The sequence below is a fragment of the Pogoniulus pusillus genome, chromosome 23 (genome assembly GCF_015220805.1).
Source record: "Pogoniulus pusillus isolate bPogPus1 chromosome 23, bPogPus1.pri, whole genome shotgun sequence".
Classification (NCBI taxonomy): domain Eukaryota; kingdom Metazoa; phylum Chordata; class Aves; order Piciformes; family Lybiidae; genus Pogoniulus; species Pogoniulus pusillus.
The window spans coordinates 11,514,416-11,521,962 of NC_087286.1; positions in this window are offsets into that span (position 1 = coordinate 11,514,416).

Here is a 7,547-nt window from a genome sequence, read left to right on the forward strand (position 1 = left end):
TTTTTGAAATTTTGAGTATCTTGATTTTGAATTATAGGATTTTACAAGAATTACAGGTGGAGCAAAACAATAAAACCTCAACAAAACAACAAACAAACAACCCCCCCTAAACTGAACACAAACCCAAGCTACGCTGAACTTACAGAAATGCAATTCTGTAAGATGAAGTTGAGCATATCAGATGTACCAGAGCTGCTCCATCATTTGCAAGGGCTGCACCTCCTGGAGCAAAAAGGTCCTGCTAAGCAGCTCAGTGAGTGGGAGAAGCAAGTTCCAGACTCTGCACTTCCCAGAATATGCACAAGGCCTTGAAGAAGAGGCCATCTGGCTGCTGTATTCCCCAGTTTCCAGCTGTGCTGTCCTTTCCCTAAGGAGCTGTGGATGCTGAGAGCAGCAGGCCATGGTAGGGACCTTTGTAACTTGCTGCTTGGGAGCAGACATGCCCTATAGGCTCCTGAGAGGGGAAAGCCTGTAGGCAGTAGCCACTCCCTGTTTTCCTGTCTTCCCCACCCTATTTCTGCTTGCTTTTGCTCCCTCTTGCCTGCCTAGGTAGAGGGATAAAAGCAAACCAACAAAAAAACTTAGAATCTGGCTGATTAAAGATGCTCAAGGGCATTAAAGCAGGACATGAATGCAATTGTGTGGCTGTGCAGGTGAGACTCCAGAGCCTTCTGCTGCAAAATGCCTGCACTAATCCATTCTTGCCCTACTTACAAGGAGCTGTCAGTGTGGCTATTTGCAGCAAAAGCCATTTCAGCTTTGGGGCCAAACGTCACAGGGTGGTGATGAAGCGATGAGGGTATGGATCCATATTCAGTGTATCAACTTTGCTAGAAAAATGCCTTACTGCAGACAGACTGTCTGCTTTGCATACTTGTGCACATGAAATAGCCCAGGCTGAGCAACACTGGTGTTGGATGACAGGAGGCAACGCTAAAAGGCTTTTGCCCCTTCATTAGACTGAAACAGAACTGAAAGAATTTGGGATGCAATACTCTCTGTGCTGTGGGAAAGCCACCACAGCCAAAGGAGAAGCTTTCCCTCTTTCCCACATTTTTTTCCAGCCCCCCCCCCCCCATCTACTCTGATGGGGGCTTGCTGTGCACCACGGCAGCCATAAGCAACACCCAGCATTTCAAAGCTGCTCAGACAATAGTCTCTTTAATGGGGAAAATATCTAGGTGCCAAAGACTGCAAATCACTGTAATTAGGAAGTCTATATATGCCACATGAACCAGCAGCCGTCACTGGGGATGAAACAAACCTTTCTGAAAGATATGTTTTAATATGGCCATGCAAATATCTCAGCAGCTGGGACTCATGAGGGGAGCAGAGATTTAGCTCATCCCCAGGAACAGCTTTGGTTTTGATATTATTTCTTCTGTTTGTAACAAACTAAAACCAAAACATGGAGTGAAAGTCTCCCCAGAGTAGAGATGTCTGAAACCTCATTCTGCCTTCAGATTCTTCAGTTCTAGCTCATATTGGTCATAGTTTAAGGGATTAAGTTGTTCACAGACCTTCTGCAAAGCCTCCACTGATCAGGTTTCTGTGCCTCAGTGTCCCAATATGCAGAAGGGTAATCAAGCTCATCTTTCTTTAGGCACTTCAAAGTACAACAGCTGTTTATTATTTTTAGTTACTAAATACTCGGTTTTTGACTGAAATACTGGAAAGTCCTTTTTGTCCATCTACATCCTTTGAATAAATCACTTGAACAATATATCTGCTGGGGGAAAGCTCCCCGTGCTGCTCAGTGCAAGGAGCTGCAGCCCTGTTTGCCCGGCGCACATCCTGGCATCATGAAAGGGCAACGGCACAGACCAGCACTGCCTGGCTCTGGCAGCACCCAGGCAGAGGAGAGGGGCACCTGGTCAGCCCTTGATGGGTCTCCAGCCCAGCGCTTTGGCTCCGTGGCTGAAGTATGTCCCAAGGGATGGAACTGCAGCATTACCTGCATCACACAGTTGCCTTGAGGTTAGAAAATCTGGCAGCTGAGAACAGAATTGTCCAGGACAGTGACCAGACTTCAAAACTAAGACCTTCACTTCTCTGTGCTGACAGCTTTTTCATCTGTAAAAGAGAGATGCAAACACTTACTTCAGGGACTAAGGAAAGCTAAATAACCGGGGACTGCTTGTATACCACATACATTTCACCCTCATCTTTTCAATTTGGAAACACTCCAAAAATTAAAAGACGAATACATTCTCCCCCTAGCAGCTGTGTGGTTTGCAAAGACTTGCTAAGCTGTTGACGAAAGACTGTAGTGCCTTGTAAAATGGATGCTGCTATCCTGTGTCATGAGAAACCTTAACCAACTTCTCTGGGCCCCTAAAAGTGTTTTATAGAGTAATCATGCAGTAACTGCGTTGTAACAAAGCAAGGCAGTACTGAAAAATACTGCAGCATAGTTCTTGTGCAGCGTTATTTCAGTAATGCAAGGTGTTAAGGCAGTTATTAGAGAAGTGTAATTTAACTAAAGTTTGCATTTGCAGGCACACCTAGGTTCAGTATTGCAACGTTTTTCTTTAGACCTCCAGCACCAGTCACTGACCTTGTTAGTGACAGTGATTGAAGCTAAAGGGTAATAATTGTCACTATCAGAGAAGTATATTAAATTGCATTAACCTCTGGTTAGCTTCCCCAGCACATTCATTAGGTTCCAGTGATGTCCCTATTACTTTACAAAAGGTGTTTCATTGTAATTTTCTGTCACCTTATTTTAAAACATACTTTTGAAAAGGCAGTCTAATTTATATGATATATAATCACTGCAGAGCCAAAAGCAACAACCCAGGATGTAAATGCAGAAAAGTACCCAGAAGCAAAGGAGGAGCTCTGCCTTTCCCACACCCGGGCAGCAGTAGCTATCAGCTGCAACTTTCTAAGTCCCCGCAGCCTCTACTGAGCACCTTGCAGCAGACAGAATGAGGCCAGGGAGAAAAAGAAAAAGAAATTATCTAACCTGTAATTGTAGGAGGAAGTTGCTGCTTTTTATGTAATTTGTCATAGAATCCTAGAATGGCTCAGGCTAGGAGGGACCTCTGGGCTCACGTACTCAAACCTCCGCACCATGGGCACCTCTCGACTAGACTGGGCTGCTGAAGGCCGCATCCAGCCTGGCCTTCAGCACCCCCAGGAGGTCCTCATCCAGCCTGGCCTTCAGCGCCCCCAGGAGGTCCTCATCCAGCCTGGCCTTCAGCACCCTCAGGAAGGCCGCATCCAGCCTGGCCTTCAGCGCCCCCAGGAGGTCCTCATCCAGCCTGGCCTTCAGCACCCTCAGGAAGGCCTCATCCAGCCTGGCCTTCAGCGCCCCCAGGAGGTCCTCATCCAGCCTGGCCTTCAGCGCCCCCAGGAGGTCCTCATCCAGCCTGGCCTTCAGCACCCCCAGGAGGTCCTCATCCAGCCTGGCCTTCAGCGCCCCCAGGAAGGCCTCATCCAGCCTGGCCTTCAGCGCCCCCAGGAAGGCCTCATCCAGCCTGGCCTTCAGCGCCCCCAGGAAGGCCTCATCCAGCCTGGCCTTCAGCGCTCCCAGGAAGGCCGCATCCAGCCTGGCCTTCAGCGCCCCCAGGAGGTCCTCATCCAGCCTGGCCTTCAGCGCCCCCAGGAGGTCCTCATCCAGCCTGGCCTTCAGCACCCTCAGGAAGGCCGCATCCAGCCTGGCCTTCAGCGCCCCCAGGAGGTCCTCATCCAGCCTGGCCTTCAGCGCCCCCAGGAGGTCCTCATCCAGCCTGGCCTTCAGCGCCCTCAGGAAGGCCTCATCCAGCCTGGCCTTCAGCACCCTCAGGAAGGCCGCATCCAGCCTGGCCTTCAGCGCCCCCAGGAGGTCCTCATCCAGCCTGGCCTTCAGCGCCCCCAGGAGGTCCTCATCCAGCCTGGCCTTCAGCGCCCTCAGGAAGGCCGCATCCAGCCTGGCCTTCAGCGCCCCCAGGAAGGCCTCATCCAGCCTGGCCTTCAGCGCCCCCAGGAAGGCCTCATGCATCCTTGCAATACACCTTCTGAGCCAGTCCTTCCCCTGGGGCAGTGTGTCCGTGCCGCCCAGTGCAGCCACTCAGAAGTTAGGAGATACTTTTGCATCGGAGAAGGACAAGCAATGTGACGTCATCACAGAACGAGTGCAGCGCTGAACATCCTCAGCCTGAAGTTAGGCCTTGGCTGGTACTGAAGGCCATGACCATGGATGAGTGCCTGTGGGGAGACTGTCCTTTTCTCTGTGTGTGTGCAGGCTTTGGTTCCCCTCTCCCCAGCCAGCCCAGGAGTTGTGCAGCAGGGTATCCCCGACAGCTCCATCTCTACTTTTGTCAAGAGAGCAGATTCCCTGACACAAACCCAGAGATTTCAGATGCCTGCTGCTGTGGATGTCTCTGCCACAATGCCTTCCTCTTCCTCCAGCACGGAGTGAATACTGGGACTGTGACATTACTCATCCTTTCCTTGAATCCCAAACCCCAAACTGGTAAAAGTAGACTTTGTCTTCAAAGTAGGTAAAATCTGGTGGCTGTGGCTTGTTCCTCCCTAGATTCTTTTTAAGAAACCAAAGCCAGTATAAAAGTGAAAGAGATACAAAGGAGAGGAAGGTTGAAATGACATCAGTCATAGAATCATAGAATCAAGCAGGTTGGAAGAGACCTCCAAGATCATCCAGTCCAACCTAGCACCCAACCCTGTCCAATCAACCAGACCATGGCACTAAGTGCCTCATCCAGGCTTCTTCTGCACACCTCCAGGGACAGTGACTCCACCACCTCCCTGGGCAGCCCATTCCAATGGCAAATCACTCTCTCTGGGAAGAACTTCCTCCTATGTAAAATACAAAATATTCTCCTAAATCCTGGGCTGTAAAATATAAATTTCCAGTTATAGAATCAGTTTAATAAACATCCTCTTCACATGCTCGAAATCCTGTTACATCTTTATCAAAGGGGGAAACAGTTAATGAAAATTATACATCAGTGCCTGACTTAATTTTCTTCTTCTCCTTATTTTTCCCCCCAGCAACAAGTATTAGTAACATTTCTAAGATGCTTTACTTAGAATGTGAACATTTGTTTTATGTTTTCCTGTATTAGTGTCATTTGTAAGCTACTTTAGTTAGAATCTGAACATTTATTTTATGTTTTTCTGTTGACAACCAGAAGCACTGGGTGTAAAAAAAAGCAGAACAAAGAGCTCCCTAGAGATATTTCACATTTGCTGACTCACTACATCATCACATATGACACTGAATTATTAGTTTCAGCAAATACTGAAATAGCACCAGAAAGCTTTCTTGCTCTTTTATCTTCACCATTGTTCTTGGATATAAACAACTTATAGAAAACCTTCTGGGTAAAACTACAAATATTGGAAAATCATAATTTAGAGTAGTGTTTGCTGTACAGGATGCCTCCTTTATCATACTGAGGTAGAAGGCTGTGAGTGTAGTTTCCTTCAGCTCAGAGGACAGTTTGGATAGAAAATAGGTTTCATGCCAATAGCCTGATCCAGAACCTGTCAGGACTTTAGGAAGTTCTAGCAGGATTCTTCCTCTGCCTTTCTGCATCTGCCTGAGTGACTCTGCTTGTGCAGAGAGATTGAGATTGTGGCCTGAGTTGTACCAGGATGAGTTCTGCTGTTGTCTGAGAAGCCCATACACACTCCAGCTCATTTTTCAATCATGCCTTACTTTTGAGTTATCTACTTTCAGACTCCTGAAAAATTATCAATATTAGTGGCTATCAAAATTTAGGTCACCATATGCAGTACTGTCTGTAGAGGGGTGAGCAGCTTGCCATGCCTCTGTTGCCCATGCTTTACCACTGACATAGAGGTGACCTCTCCTCACCAAGCCTTGTGCTCCACTGCTTGCATGGGCTCAGTCGATTCCTTTGGCCTTGACCTTAGCTGTACATTTTTATAGTGACACTGTTGCTCTCTATTGCAGAACAGTGAAAGGTAAATATCTGGGTTGTATTATGACTTTCATGACCTTTTGACTGGCAGTAGAGGTGTTACACTTCACCGGACCAGAACAACAGCTCCAGACTCAGCTGTGTGTAGGAAGCTGATAGCTTAATTTCACCTACTACTTTGGTGCACTAATAAATAAAATGTTAATACTTTACATTACTGTAGATACTGAACACTTAGGAAATTACCTTTTTTCTGTACTAGTTAATGTTGAAACTGTGAAATGATGAACACCAAACTAAAGCATGCTTGACTCTTTTTTTTTCAAATTAATTTCACAAAGTAGAAATGCTAATCCATGGCTTCATGAAATCAATGAATTGTGAGATGATTTGGGTTGGAAGAGATCTTTAAAGACCATCTAGGCCAGCCCCCACTATCTGCAGTGAGGCAGAGCTTGGGCTTTCAGCACATTAATCCAACAGCCAAATCAAGTTTAATTGTTTTCCCAGGTGAAATCAAAGACTCTGGCTTACTGAGTCCTGGATGGGCACAGGAAGACAAGCTAACAGAGGAACTACAGAAGTAAACTATACAGAGCAACTCGAATTTTGGCTCTTCAGCACTTGCTGGTTAGTCAAAAACCCCAGGGCTTTTGACCTGAGGTTTTACTCCATGTCAGAAATATGTTTAGATATCAAACAAGATACCAAAAAAAATCTTGATTTTAGGCTTGGCTACCTGATTTTCCTCTCCTGGAAGACAAAATTCTCAATGACCAACATCTTTCTCACATTAAATTATTTTTCAGCAAGCTGTGGCTTTCATGTGCACTAGTGTAATTTCTTTAAAATGCTGTGTTAGGCAGCAAGAGGGAAAAAAAAAGGCAAAATGCAAATAAAGTGAGTGGATCAGTATGCTAACAGATCTCCTAAAGTGAAAGGAAGGGATAGAAAATAATCAGGAATATACACTTTACAATTAAAAAAACACAGGATCATTTTATGCTCATGTTCCAACTTACACTGTAAAGTAAATTCATGTTACAAGTGCTGATCTCAGACACTTGCTTGTCTTTTCTTTTCTTCCTGCAGCCATTGAAAGATTTAAACACCTTACTTGTTAGTAATAAGCATTGATTCAGCATCCCTCCTGAAATGATGCATGATTTTACTCCATCACAGATAATTTCAGAAACATTTTTCTGCCTGCTTTTATCTGCACTCTACTTGTGGAGAGGATTTGAAAAGGTTTGCGTAGTTGCCTGCTCTGCAGTAATGTGAGGATTTTGTTGTCCAGCTGAGCTACCATCATTGGTTCAGATAGCTTGGATTCCTTCTTTCTGTAGCCAAAATCTCACAGAACCTCTCCCTGGAACACAAAGGTACAGGAGAGAGTGTGCAAGTGAATCACCAAACCTTTCAGAAGGGTCTTTATATTCCTCCTGAAACTCAGCAATTAATGCTTCTCTCAGCCCTGTCTGATCTCCTTGTTGTCTTCTGCTTGTGCACCCACTGGAACAGCTTTCAGACAAAGATCTTCAGCTGCTCATGATATCAGATCCTGTCCTGCTTCCAGCCAAAGCCAACAGATCTGTACTTAAACACAAATGGAATTCAGTGTTGCATCTCTTTGATTCCAGCAAAATATCCACT